The following is a 15,314-nucleotide window of genomic DNA, read 5'->3' on the forward strand; positions in this document are numbered from 1 at the left end:
CATTCAAGCTTCAATCTTTAGCCTTTTCATCTGACATTTCCACAGGTTACATCCTTCATCCCTTTTACCCAGGAATTTTTAAAAAAGAACCATATTAATTAACCAGAGCTTGCTAACAGAAACTTGTGCCGACGTATCATTTTACCCCAAAAATGACAGATAATTAAATGAATAATTAGAGTGGAACAGGAGCAGATGTCTCTTATTTTGCATGGCATCTTCCTCCTACAACATCCTGTGCATTCTGAAATAAAATAATTTGTGTGTAGAAATCCTTAGTATTGCTCTCTGTATTAAATGAGGAAACAACATTTAGGATACTGCTATTAATGTTAAAGAAAATTATGTTAATTTACTTGCTACCTGAATAGTCATAGTTTTAATGGTTAGCCTTTAAACTGAGCAGATGGATTTTAAAATTACTCATTAATGATGTTTCTTGATGCAAAGTTTGCTTAATAGCTTTTGTGCAGAGTTATCAAATGCTGATAGCTATTTAAACAAACCTCAAAGGACAAGAAGTTGTGAAGGGTTAATTCTAGGATTTTTTTTCTGACTGTGTAACATGTGCTGAGCATATGTCTGAGGTACCTATCCAGCTGAAAACTTATAAACCAACTGATTCAAGGTTTTAATGAATAGCTGCAAAATTAGCTTAAACTAAAGTAGAATCTAAATCGTATAAAATAGAAAGCTGTTATATCCCAAGTAGACTGTTAAAGCAATTCTGTGAAAAGACACACCTTTGAATTCATGATAGTGGGAACAACACTGAAGCAATCAGAGTCACAGTATTAAACAACACAGAAATGGGCTCTTTGAACCACCTTGCTTATGCCATACAAGATGCATTTTTGAGCTAATCCCATTTGCCTGTATTTCACCCATATCCTGAAAACTCTTCCTATCCACAGACTAGTCCAAATGACTTTTATAAGCAGTAATTGTATCCACACTGACCACTTTTTCTGACAGCTCTTCTATGCAAACGAACCACTTAGGCTTCCTTTAAATCTTTGCCCTTTCAATTTAAAACAATTCCATTGACCTGACTTTGGAAAAATGCTGTGACTATTCAAAGAAACAGAAAAAATACAGCGCAATACAATACAGGGCCTTCGGCTGTGCCGAACATGTAACCTACCTTAGAACAACCTAGGCTTCACCTATAGCCCTCTATTTTTCTAAGCTCCATGTAGCCATCCAGGAGTCTCTTAAAACACCCTATTGTTTCTGCCTCCACCACCATCGCCGGCAGCCCATTCCACACACTCACCACAATCTGCGTAAAAAACATACCCCTGACATCACCTCTGTACCTACTCCCAAGCACCTTAAAACTATGCACTCTCATGCTAACCATTTCAGCCCTGAGGAAAAGCCTCTGACTATCTACATGATCAATGCCTCTCATTATCTTATACACCTCTATCAGGTCACCTCTCATCCTCTGTCGCTCCAAGGAGAAAAGGCCGAGTTCACTCAACCTGTTCTCATAAGGCACGCTCCCCAATCCAGGCAACATCCTTGTAAATTCCTCTGCACCCTTTCTATGGCTTCCAGATCCTTCCTGTAGTGAGGCAAACAGAATTGAGCACAGTACTCCAAGTGGGGTCTGACTTAGGTCCTATATAGCTGCAACATTACCTCTCAGCTGTTAAGCTTAATCACACGGTTGATGAAGATGAATGCACCATATGCCTTCTTAACCACAGAGTCAACCTGCGTAGCAGCTTTGAGCGTCCTATGGACTCGGACCCCAAGATCTCTCTGATCCTCCACACTGCCAAGCGTCCTAACATTAGTGCTATATTCTACCATCATATTTGACTTACCAAAATGAACCACCTCACACTTATCTGGGTTGGACTCCATCTGCCACTTCTCAGCCCAGTTTTGCATCTTATCAATGTCCTATTGTAACCTTTGACAGCCCTCCACACTATCCACAACACCCCCAACCTTTGTGTCATCAGCAAATGTCCTAACCCATCCCTCCACTTCCTCATCCAGGTCATTTATAAAAACCACAAAGTGTAGAACAGATCCCTGAGGCACACCACTGGTCACCGGCCTCCATGCAGAACGTGACCTGTCTACAACCACTCTTAGCATTCTGTGGCCAAGCCAGTTCTGGATCCACAAGGCAATGTCCCCTTGGATCCCACACTTCCTTACTTTCTCAATAAGCCTTGCATGGGATACCTTATCAAATGCCTTACATATGTGCTACATCTATGGCTCTACCTTCATCAACGTACTTAGCCACATCCTTAAAAAAATCAATCAGGCTCGTAAGGCATGACCTGCCTTTGACAAAACCATGATGAGTATTACTAATCATATTATACCTCTCCAAATGTTCATAAAACCTGCTTCTCAGGATCATCTCCATCAACTTAACAACCACTGAAGTAAGACTCACTGCCCTATAATTTCCTGGGCTATCCCTACTTCCTTTCTTGAATAAGGGGACAACATCTGAAACCCTCCAAGCCTCCAGAACCTCCCTCACTTCCCACAGTAGCCTGGGGTACATCCTGTCCAGTCCTGGTGACTTATCCAACTTGATACTTTCCAAAAGCTGCAGGACATCCTCTTTCTTAATATCTACACTCTCAAGCTTTTCAGTCCACTACAAGTCATCCATACAATCGCCAAGATCCTTTTCTGTAGTGAACACTGAAGCAAAGTACTCATTAAGTACCTCTTTTATCTCCTCTGGTTCCATTAACAATTTTCCACTGTCACACTTGATTGGTCCTATTCTCTCACATCTTATCTTCTTGCTCTTCACATATTTGTAGAATGTCTTGGGGTTTTCCTTAACCCTGTCTGCCAAGGCCTCCTCATGGCCCCTTCTGGCTCTCCTAATTTCATTCTTAAACTCCTTCCTGCTCGCCTTATAATCTTCTACATTCCTATCATTACCTAATTTTTTGAAACTTTCGTAAGCTCTTGTATTCTTCTTGACTAGATTTACAATAGCCTTTGTACGTCATGGATCTTGTACCCTACTATACTTTCCATGTCTCATTCAAATGTACCCTACTCAGTACCCCACGCAAATATCTCCTGAATATTTACCATATTTCTTCTGTACGCTTCCCTGAGAACATCTGTTTCCAATTTATGCTTGCAAGTTGCTGCCTGGTAACCTCATATTTCCACTTACTCCAATTAAAGGTTTCCCTAACTTGTCTGTTCACCTTTTCTACACCTCTCATGATATTAACCTGTCAGCGACAGGTTACTATCGATGCAATGCTCCTCAGACAGGATGAAGAGGTCAATACTCCCCAATGCCATTAGGCTTTACAATTCTACTTTTTAAAAGCTATTATTAATGCTTTTTGAGATAGTGATTTAGATGCATATCATTTTTTTTACTGAGTTAAGTATTGTATGTAATTAGTTTTGCTACAACAAGTGTATGGGACATTGGAAAAAAGTTGAATTTCCCCATGGGGATGAATAAAGTATCTATCTATCTATCATCTATCTATTACTAACTTCTAAGGTGACCTTTGTCCTTCTACCCTGCATCAAAAACAGCCCCAGCCTGTCCAGTGTTTTCTCAGAACTTAAGCCCTTTCATCCCTGCAAAATGCACGCCAGTGTAATCATATTATTGCGATAACAACAGGATCAAAACTGCACACAATATTCCAGATGTAGTCTTACGCATGTCTTATTACAATGGTCTTAACACAATATTTTAACATTTGTTGTCAATGCCCTGATCGATGGGGCAAACAGCCTATCTGCCTTCTTTACCTATCTGTTCTTCTGTGTCACCACTTTCAGGGATCTTTACACTTTCATCCTTGTTTTCTCTGTTCTATAAAATGCTCTGTGGTCCTATAATATACTGTGTAAGTGTTGCCTGGGTTTAAGCTTCACAAAATGCATTATTTTGTACTTATCTGAGTTACACTGAAAATACCATTCCTGTGGTCACTTTCTCGGTTGACCTAGCTGCTGTAGTAATGTTAAGCAACACTCTGAACTATCTGACAAATCACCAATTTTGGTATCATCCACAAAACTACTTATCATTCCATCTGCATATTTATCCACATTATTAATATACATGACAAACTGGGAATACAGCGCAGTTCCACACGGCACATTACTGGTCATAATCTTCCAGCTGAAAATCAAATTTTCACTGCTACCCTCAGACTCCTTCCATTACGTTTTTTAACTCCAAAATGGACAACTAATTGAAAGATAAACACAGAGCAAGGATAACTTGCATATATATGATCTTTGTTTTGCACATATGACATAAAGGCGTAATGACGTATGCCATTCACATACATTTATATATAACCTGTAATGAATTTATATAATAAATAAATAATGTAACAAAATAGAATACTCAAGCAATATATCTACAATATTACTGAAATATATAAATGCACAACACCTTCTGCCAAGATAATTTTGTATCCAGCTGGCCGGGTCACATTGGATCCCCGGTAATATGAACTTTTGGACATTGACAAAAGCCTTGCTAAAGTCCTTGTTGATATTTGTCTGCTGCTCTGCCTTAATCAATTTCCTTGGTCACCTCTTCAAAAAAACAATTAAAATTCTTTAAGGTAAAGCTGTTACGTCATGTTTCAGCATGTCACTGAGTGAATGGTCGTTTCCATCTGGGCATAAAAAGGCTGAGTAGGAATTATTGCTTCTTTGAAATTCCATGAAACTGGAGAGCTCAGATTGCCATTACCTTATTCTGATTACAAAGCAGATGAATATCTCAACCACCTGGAGAATTGCCTCAGTTCTTGAAAAATTTATAACTTGATAAGAGATATAGAACAAATCTCTTAGTTTTGTCCAGAAATAGCTCAGCTCTTTGAAAGTTAATACAGTTGTGACCTTCAGAACCACAAACAAAGTAGTAGAGCTAAAACTTGCTTATTGCATCTCCAGACAGTACAGTCTACTAATACAATTAGGGAATATTAAATTTCTCTCTGAATTTGTCAAAGGACTTGACTGATTCTTTGTTGGCACAAAAAAATGTAAGCAAAAGTATACTTGATGGGGAATCTCACACTTGCTATGGAGACAAACTCACTGAATTGTTTCTGTAACCTTTCAGTTTGTCAGAATCAATACTACTTCTATTTAATGAAAACAAAAAAGAAAACAATAAACTCTTTATCAATCCAAGATACAGAAATTCCTGTACAACTTTTAAAATATCTTCGCACATAAAATCTCTTCACTTACAAAGACTTCAACTAATCTTGATAGGAGAAATATCTAATATATTTAAATTTACTTATAATATACATTTTTATTAATCTAGCTTCTCATGTTGATGGACAGAATTTACACACTCAAAAACTTGGTAGGTAGATTGGAAGACAAGCCAAATCAAAACTGACGAATTAGATTTATTAATTCTTGGGTGATAACCTGACAGAAGTAACTTCAGTTTCATTTTTAATCAGAGAAATTAAAATAACCACTACAATTGATTAAGACACAATACCAAGCTCATTGAAATATTTACACTGCTTACTTGCCTGAATCAACTACTCACTGGAACACAAGATATTATTTCAAGGAGTTTGGATGGTGATAGATGTACAGTTGCAGAGTAGGAAGAAATAGAATTTTTCCAAAGCTGTCTTCCACTTTCTTATGCAAACCTTGACTCTGTATAGCTAATGCTGCAAGCACACAGTTGTGAGGAGAACATACCAACTCCCCACAGGCAGCGGTGGGAAATGCACACACACCATTCAGTAAACACTGGTACCGTAAAGTGATTGGGCTAATTGCTTTGTTATCGGGCAAATACAATCCTTTTCCTTTATGATTGGAATGATTCTCACTCTGCAGGAATATTCCTTTTTAGCAGGATTAATTTCTATTTTTACTTGGGGACTGTTGTGCCATATTTCAAAATCACAATGAGGTTTATTATCACTGACATATGTCATGGAATTTCTTGGTTTGTGCCAGGAGTGCAGTGCAAGATATAAAAATTACCATAAGTTACAAAATAAATAAAAAGATCAAAGGATGAATAATCAGGTAGTGTTTATGGACTGTTCAGAAATCTGATGGTGGAGAGGAGCTGTTTTAAAAATATTGGTTTTGAGTTTTTAGGGTTCTGAACTTCCTTGTAACATTAGAGATAGTTCAAAGGAGGTACCCACAAATTATTCAGGGAATGGAAGGCTTATTTTATGAGGAGTGTTTAATGGCTCTGGGCCTGTACTTGCTGCAATTTAGAAAAATGAGGGGGGTGGTCTCATTGAAGCATATCGAATGTTGAAAGGCCTAGATAGAGTGGATTTGGAGAGGATGTTTCCTGTGGTAGGGGAGTCTAAAAGCAGAGGGCACAGCCTCAGAATAAAAAAGACGTTGATTTAAATTCCTTATTTCTGGACCAGAACTTTGAGGATTGGGAGAGTATTGTAGGGAGGTAGGAAATGGCAAGTTAGGATTGGTCAATGATGTTATTGCTGAATAGATGTTGTCAGATGGAAGTATCACTAAATCCTGATATAGCTTTTTTAATACTTGGGTGAAAATTGAATTAAGGGCAAAAGGTTGTACTTGATTGTTCCATTTTGTTGTGGATAAGAAACGTGCATAATCTGAAGCTACATAGAATGGATGATAACATAACATCTATGCTGGACAAATGGTCACCTGAAGTAAATGACATGCATAAAATACTCCTCAAATGTGTCCTGAAATATCAAAGTAAATTTATCGAAGTACATATATGTCACTATATACAACCCCAAGATTCATTTTCTTGTGGACATATTCAACAAATCTATAGAATAATAACTATAACAGGAACAATGAAAGGCTGGCAAACTAGGGCATTCAACCAGAGAGCAGAAGGCAACAAACTGTGCAAATTTAAACAGAATAAACAACAATAATAAAAAATAAATAAATAAACAAACAAACAAACAAACAAACAAATAAATAAATAAATAAATAGATAAATAAATAGGCAATAAATGTTGAGAACATAAGATGAAGGGTCATTGAAAGTGAGTCCATTGGTTCTGAGAACATTTCAATGAGGCAAGTGAAATTGAGTGAAATTATCCCCTCTGGTTCAAGAGCCTGATGGTTGAGGGTTAGTAACTGTTCCTGTTCCTGGTGATGTGAGTCCTAAGGCTTTTGTACCTTCTTCCTGATGACAGCAGCAAGAAGTGAGCGAGTCCTGGGTGGTGCGTGTCCCAGATGATGGATGCTGCTTTCCTGCGACAGTGTTTTCACATAGGTGTGCTCAGTGGTAGGGAGGGTTTTACCCGTGATGGACTGGGCTGTAAACACTACTTCTTGTAGGATTATCCATTCAACATCATTGGTGTTTGCATACCAGGCTATGATGCAGCCAATCAATTGGGTCTCCACCACAGATCTATAGAAGTTTGACAAAGTTTGTCAAATATTGTGTCCAAGCATAAGTGCTGGGCATCACTCCATCAGCAACACTCTGGCCAGGTCTTCAAAAAATCAATACATGCAGCTCTAAACATTTAGGCACAAGTGAAGAGCAATCCTCTTCAAGGAATGACCATAAATAACTAATTAATGCAACTGATTAATATACATGAATCACTTACATAGGTGACATTCAGCTATTTTAAGTGTCAATCAAATAATTTCATGTGTTAGCTCTGCTCACAATTTACAGCTTTGAAAATTGATAAAAGCATATTCCATATTATTTATTTTACTCATTGCTTCTGCCTGGTGTCTAAATCATGAAGAGGAGACAGCTTTCTGGAATTAACTACCTTTCAAAGACCTAATGATTTCATTAAAGGTTATTCCTCCTGCTCTGCAGCACAACTGCCTTTATTCACCAGGTTCCCACCATGTCTGGTTGTTGAGAGTTGGAGGGTAGTATCATGCAGAATGAAATGAGTAGCCAGTGACTGTTAAGTGGGGGAAGGATGAAGAGGCAATGAGAGAGGAGAAAAATTGGAGGCAGTGAGACGGAATAGTTTTAAGGGAGTGACAAAAAATATGGAAAGGACTTGAGTAGGCATTCAGGAGGACTAATGGAAAATGAGGACTGGGAAAGTGGGAAGAGATGTAATGAGTCAGAGCTTTTGACTATGCCAGCAAAGGATTGGAGGAGTGAGTGAAAGATGTGATGAGTAAGAATGGAAGGTAACAACATTTGTGTTTATATCTGTCAGTGTGCATAGATTGTGTACATCTGGCAGTGGTTAAATGTGAGTAGATAGTTGTGTGCTTGTGCATATATATTCAGTGGCCATTTTATTAGGTACACCAGCACACCTGCTCATTAATGCAAATATCTAATTAGCCAATCACGTGGCTGCAATTCAATGCCTAACAGTGGAGATGATATAAATATATTTTTGAACAAACATGGTCAAGACATTAAATTGTTGTTCAGACCATAAATCAGAATGGGGAAGAAATGTGATCTAATTGACCATGGAATGATAGTTGATGCCAGACACGGTGGTTTGAACATCTTAGAAACTGCTGATACCCTGGGATGTTCACGCACAGCAGTCTCTAGAGTTTACAGAGGATGGTGTGAAAAACAAAAGGGAGAATGAGTGAGTGGCAGTTCTGTAGGCAAAGATGCCTTATTAATGAGAGAGTTCAGAGAAGAATGGTCAGACAGGTTCCAGCTGGCAGGAAGGTCAAAATAACCACACACAACAGTGCAGTAACAGCAATGATGTGCAGAAAAGCACCTTTGAATGCACAACATGTCAAACCTTGAAGTGGATGGGCTACTTCAGCAGAAGGTCATGAACATACACTTCGTGGCCACTTTATTATATAGAGTAGACATTAAATAAAGTGGCAACTGTGTGTGTATGTATATGTGTGTGTGTTTCAGTTCATGCAGGCACAGTTGAGTTAAAATAGGTAGAAAACTGAAGAATTCATGGGTTCATAAACATTGAGTACCAGATGATAATGAGAATAAATAAATAATAAAAAATTTAAAAAAGCAGGATTGGCTGCCTGCATCATAAAGATTGACACATTCAATAGCTTAACATGTATCTGGTTTATGTATATTGAGTTAGGGCCAGCTGGTGGTGTAATGGCATCAACACTGGACTTCAAGGGAGATGGTCCTGAGTTCAAACCCAGCCGGGTCCCAGCCTGGGTAGCAGCGGTATTTGTGGGGTAGAAAGGACTGGCAATCTACTTCCGTATCTTACCATGATAACATATGGTCCATGAGGTCATGAAGAGTCGGAATTGACTAAATGACTGAACAACAACAATATATTGAGCTAATTGAACTGTATTTTGAGGCAAATTAAATTGCCAATGAGAAAGGAGTACTAATTTTGCTGAGTGCATTGGATTTGAAAGTTTACAGTTTGCGTCGAATTTTAACTACTCCAACTAAACCAGCTGAAATGATCTTTGCTGATATTGTGAAAAAAAATTATTTAAAACCAACATCATTGTTGATTGTAGGACAGTTTAGATTTCATAACAGAATAAAAAAAAAGATGGGGAGTCTGTTTCAGCATACATGGCTGAATTGAAAAGATTATCTGAGTTTTGTCAGTTCTACAATAAGCTTAATGATGCACTGAGAGATAATTCGGTTTGTGAAATCTTACAAGAAAGCATTCAAAAATGACACCTAACTGAAGCACAGCTTTTATTTAAACGAGCATTTAAATAGTTATATGAATGGAAACAGCGAACAAAGGAGAAATTGAGATGCAGTTGCATTAACAAAATTGCAATGGTTAAACAAAAACTGGCCTAGCCAAACAAATTGTGCTACCATTGTGGCAGGGTCTCACATAAATGAAACCAATGCAGGTTTAAAGGCAAAATCTACAGAAAATCTGAAAAAGTAGGGTGCATGCAAAGAGCATTTTTAACAGACAAAAATAAATGGCCTGCATGGGAAAGAGAAAAAGTTAAGAAGTCAAGTTGCACTAATCTGCATGTTGATGATGAAAAAAATCTGATAATGATGAGGGTGACACAGGCAACACAAACAAAATGCTGGGGGAACGCAGCAGGCCGGGCAGCATCTATAGGAAGAATTACAATTGACGTTTCGGGCCGAGACCCTTCGTCAGGACTGGTCTTGTAAACGACAAGTTTGTGAGTTCAATTCCGACTGGAGTCTTAACATTTAGAGTGACACAGGCTAGCTTTGAGATTTACGATATCAAAAGTAATAATAGATAAGCAATATGGCTGACACCAGAAGAGAATGGCAAAATAATTAAAATGGAATTGGACACTGCCTCAGCTTTTTCAGTTATTCCACAAAATTACTTCAAAGAGCATTTCAGAGATACTAAATTGAAGCCTGACAGGTATCCAACAAAGAATTTATCCTGGGGAAAAGATAACTCCTGTAGGAATAACATTTGTAGCAGTGAAATACAACAACCAGCAAGCCACATAGATCTTGTAGGTAATAAAAAAATAGGTTGGCCATCATTCTGGGGATGTGATTGGTTAAGGTATTACAACTTGATTGGAGATCCACCCACCATTTACATGCCACATCCCCTACAATGAAGCCAACTGAAAGTGAATAAAGTAAAGTACAAGATGATGCCACAGCTGTCTCCATGCCACACACTACCACTGTTGACCAACTGGTGACAAACAGGTACCTCTGTGCATCTGGTTGGAAAGCATATTGGACCAGAGGAATCGTTGAAGTGACAGAAGTAATGGTCTGACTATGACAGTTCTTGTAGGCAACATATCTGAGAAAGCTTCTCATAAGTTAATTGGACAATTACTTGAAAAATGTGGCTTGGTTTTAAGCTGGAAGAGAGTTCAAAGAGCTTCAGGAAAGTTGCAAGCTTTTGGCTTTTGTGAGTATAAAGAACCAGAATCTACACTGTGCGCATTAAGGTTATTGTATGAATCAGAATCAGATTTAATGTCATCTACATATGTCAGGAAATCTGTTACCTTTGCAGCAACAATACAATGCAATACATAATAAAAGTGGGAGAAAAAAGCTGTGCATTACAGTATGTATATAAGCTATTTATTAAATAGTTAAATAAGAGTGCAAAATAATAGAAATAAAAAATAACTTCAAGTGGGAGATAAAAAGCTTGTAAAATTAGATGCAAAGGCCAAAGCCCACCCGTTTGATTAAAAGGCCAAAAAGAAAAGAGTCAATGGAGACACAAAAACTGAGGATATGTCAGGTGATGTTATGGAAGCAGAAACCAAGAGGAAAGATGAGATAATAAAGGGGTTAATAAAAAGATTAGTAAGAGAATATTCCAGTGAACTAAATGCACCTTTCCAAGATCAAAATGAACAAACTGGAAGAAAAACGAAGGAGAAGAAAAGTGTCCAGTGCTGTCAGAACCACATCCTGCAATCTTGGAATCAATTCCTACAACCCCCCAAAACCCGAGAATATTTTCACAGCGACAATTCTCACCTGCCAAGCAGATTGATTCTGTTTGTTAGGAAAGACGTTATCCCATAAGAGCCTGAAAGCCTCATCAGTGAATTGGACAATTTAAAAATTGACTGTACTGTGAATGTCTGTAGAGTAGTTGTATTATATAGTATATTGTAGAGATGCATTCTCTATTAAGTTGGAATTTATAGCTAAGCAGGGAGGAGTGTTGTCTATTTAATACTTCAGTAATATTTGAGTTATCTTGCATATATATTGCTTGATTAAGCATTCATTATAGTTTATATAATTCATTACGGGTTATATGCTGAAATAGGTGAATTGCATATGTCATCACGCTACCACATGATAAGTGCATGCCTCAGCAAAAGTTAAAAACAAAGCTAGACTCAAATCTCTCAGCTCCTTGTCAATGACCAGGGAGGACGATAGACCTGCTGTGCAAAGGACAATAATTTTGGGAGCGATTGAAGTTAATGGGTTTGTTTTACACAATGTGCAATTGGAGAGAGTTATGTGTAGTCAGAACTAGATATCAGTAAAAGGGCATTGCAAGTTAAAAGCAGTAGAAAGACTGAGCATATGATTGAAGTGAAAAAGTCAGGGTGTCGGGACTGGAGCTAAGACATGGGCCAGTTCTGCCTGGTTTTGCCTGCTGCTCCACAACATCTACATTGAACTGAGACTGTGGCCTGCTCCACTTGCAGTGAAGCCTGGCTTCATGTCTGTGGTCTTGGGACATTTATTCGACTCTGCACTGAACTGAGACTGTGGCCTGCTCCACTTGCAGTGAAGCCTGGCTTTATGTCTGTGGTCTCGGGACATTTATTCGACTCTGCACTGAAATGAGACTGTGGCCTGCTCCACTTGCAGTGAAGCTTTTCATAAAACTTCAGTTAGGAATGCTATTTGCTTGTGTTTATTGTTTGCATGATTTTTTTTCTCTCTCTGCACATTGGGTGGCTGATGGTACTTGATTTAAAACGCTTCTTGTGGGTTTCTTTGTTTTGTGGCTGCCTGTATGGAGACGAATCTCAAGGTTGTATAATTTATACATATTTTGATAAAAATCTCACTTTGAACTTTGAAGGACAGTGGTCAGGAAGAAGTGCACGTTGACAGCATCATGTACTATGTGTAGAGAAGAGACAGGTAATTGACAAATAGAAAAAGGCCATGGACAGATCCTGAGCTACTGTCAGAGCTGCTGTGGGAGAAACTTTTAGAGGAAATTCTCTAGTTACTAATAATTAGAAAGAAAATGAATGAGGTAAGCAATTAAACTGAAAATAACTTCATGTCATGTGCTTTTCACACTTAATAAAGGTAATTAAGGCGATGGAGGATGGTGTAAGTTTGGTGATAGCTGATGAGCTACATATTAAATATCATTCTTTGACAGTGACCTCTCCAGGGCAAAGTTACAGTCAAAATTGGAAGCAGACCCTTCAGTCCACATGACACACCAATCACGATTACCATACAAGGAAGTCCCATTTGTTTGTACATGGCTCATATCTCTTATAATTTTCTCTATCCATGTAATTATCATATACCCTAAAACTTTGTTAGTATACCTATCTTCACTACTTCTTTTGCTAGCTCATTCCAGATGGAAAAAGTTGCCTTTCGGGCTCCTATTCAGGCTTCTAGTTCGAGTTGCATCTCTCAGAGGTGTTATTGAAATATTGAGATTTCTGGATTCGACTGTAGTTCATATTGGCCACTTTCAGTTCCTTATTTTTTTCATGTTCTCAGTCATTCCCTCTTGTTGCTGATTTGTGGACCGGGGGTCTGGGTGATCTGTTAGTTTTTCTGCAGGGGAGGGGAGTTGGGACATTTGCGTGTTTTTGTTCTTTTTCTGTATTTTATGGCCATCTGCTGAAGATGAACCTCAGAGTTGTATTCTGCATACGTACTTTGATAATAAAATCAATGTTTGAAATCTCTGCCCTCTCACCTTGCATGTAAGCCCTCTAGTTCTTGATCCCCTAATATTTGAGAAAGGATTGTGCACAGTCACCCTGAATATTCCCAGCATTATTTATACACCCCTCTCCGATTAACCCTCAATCTCTTATGCTCCATGAATAAAGCCCCAAAATGCTCAACCTCTTTCAAATGCAGTCTCAACAATGTCTGAAGGGGGCAGGGTGGGAGAAAAGGGAAAGAGAGAGGGGAAGGAGTTGGAAGCATCAGAGAGACACTCTGTACTGATCAATAAACCAACTGTATGGAATTGAATGACCTTGCCTGGTGCCTCAGGGCTGGGGGTATCTGCTCCTGCACCACACCCCCACACCTGGTACCCCTTCTCTGCCACCTGTCCCACAGCCTCCCACAGTGCTACACCCTTGCCATTCCCAGCATCCTTTGCTCCCACCAGATTTAGAAACTCATTCTCTGCTCCATGTGGACAAGTACATTGCTATGTAAATGTGTTGGACACCCTAACTATAAATATGTGCCAAAGACTTTTGCATAGTACTCTATTTATCTACATAAATGTACAGATACACACACACACACACAGACTGGGATGAAGTTACTAAGATTGCAGATAATGCAAAGTTTGGTGGCGTTGTGGATAGTGAGGAAGGCTGGAAAGGATGATCTCATGGCCCAGGTTAATAGCGTGTAAAGAAGGCATACAGCTTGCTTGCCTTTCTAAGTCAAGAAATTGAGTTCAAGAGTCAGGAAGTGAAATTGCAGCTTTATAATACTCTGTTTCAGCTGCACCTGGAATAAAACCATAAGGCATAGGAGAATAATTAGTCCATCTCACTCATCAAGTACTCTGACATTCCATCATGGCTGATGTATTATCCCTCTCATTCTTCGGCCTTCTCCCAATAACCTTTAATACCCCTACTAATCGAGAACCTATCAACCCCCACTTTAAATATACTCAATGATATGGCCTCCATAGCCCTTTGTGGCAATGAATTCCACAGATTCACTACCCTCTGGCAAAAGAAATTCCTCCTCATCTCTGTTCTACATGAACAGTGTTTGTTGTTGCACAGCTGGAATTTTCTGTTATATAATGTTAATATAAAGAGCGGTGCCATTTTAGCTTGTGTTCAAATTTCTTCCTCAGTGCAACGGTTGGTGTGCGCAGCTGCAAGAAGAAACTACAGAGAACATTGCTTGCAATGATCTCTCTCTCTCTCACTTCCCACGAGACCTGTTCTTTTCAAATGGCTCCCATCTTGCAACGATGTCACTCTCTCACTCACTACTTTCAAATTATGATTCACTGCCAATGAGACTTGTTCTCATTCTGAATGTTGTGTCATTTCTAGTCACCACATTACAGAAAGACCAGGATGCTGCCTGGATTTGAGACCATGAGCAAGAATGAGTGGTTAACCAACTAAGATTGCCTTTGTGGAGCAAGGGAGGCTGAGGGGAGACCCTATAGCGGTTTAAATTATGAGTGGCGTCGATAGAGTTGACAGCTGGTACCTTTCTCCCTAAGGGTGAAGTACCTAAAGTTAGAAAGCATGCACTTAAGCAGAGAGGTGGGAGTATTCAAAGGAAATGTCTAGAGGCAAGTAGGCAGAGAGCCAAAGGACAGGTTTCTGTGCAGAACCTTTCTATGTCATAATAATGAGAATGTGTATCAGGGTGGAGACCAAGATGAAAGAGATGAGAGGGATTGGCATCAGCTGACAGAGGTGGTGACAATTATTTTCACCGATGCCACCTGACCTGTCAAGCACAGACCATAAGATTTCAGGAGCAGAATTAGCCCATTTAGCACATCAGGTCTTCTCTGCCATTTCATCCATTTTCCATCTCTGCCCAAATCTCCTGCCTTCTCCCTGTATCCTTTAATTCCCTGACTAATCAAGAACACCCTTAAATATGCCGAATGATT

The 15,314-nt window shown here is 38.9% G+C and overlaps 1 protein-coding gene across 1 annotated transcript in view; it reads right to left on the minus strand.

Annotated features, from left to right (window-relative positions):
* LOC140714547 (low-density lipoprotein receptor-related protein 1-like) overlaps positions 1–15,314 on the minus strand; it is a 1,940,354-nt gene that overhangs the window by 1,548,060 nt on the left and 376,980 nt on the right. The window lies entirely within an intron of this gene.

Source organism: Hemitrygon akajei, chromosome 2, assembly GCF_048418815.1.
Source record: "Hemitrygon akajei chromosome 2, sHemAka1.3, whole genome shotgun sequence".
Lineage (NCBI taxonomy): Eukaryota > Metazoa > Chordata > Chondrichthyes > Myliobatiformes > Dasyatidae > Hemitrygon > Hemitrygon akajei.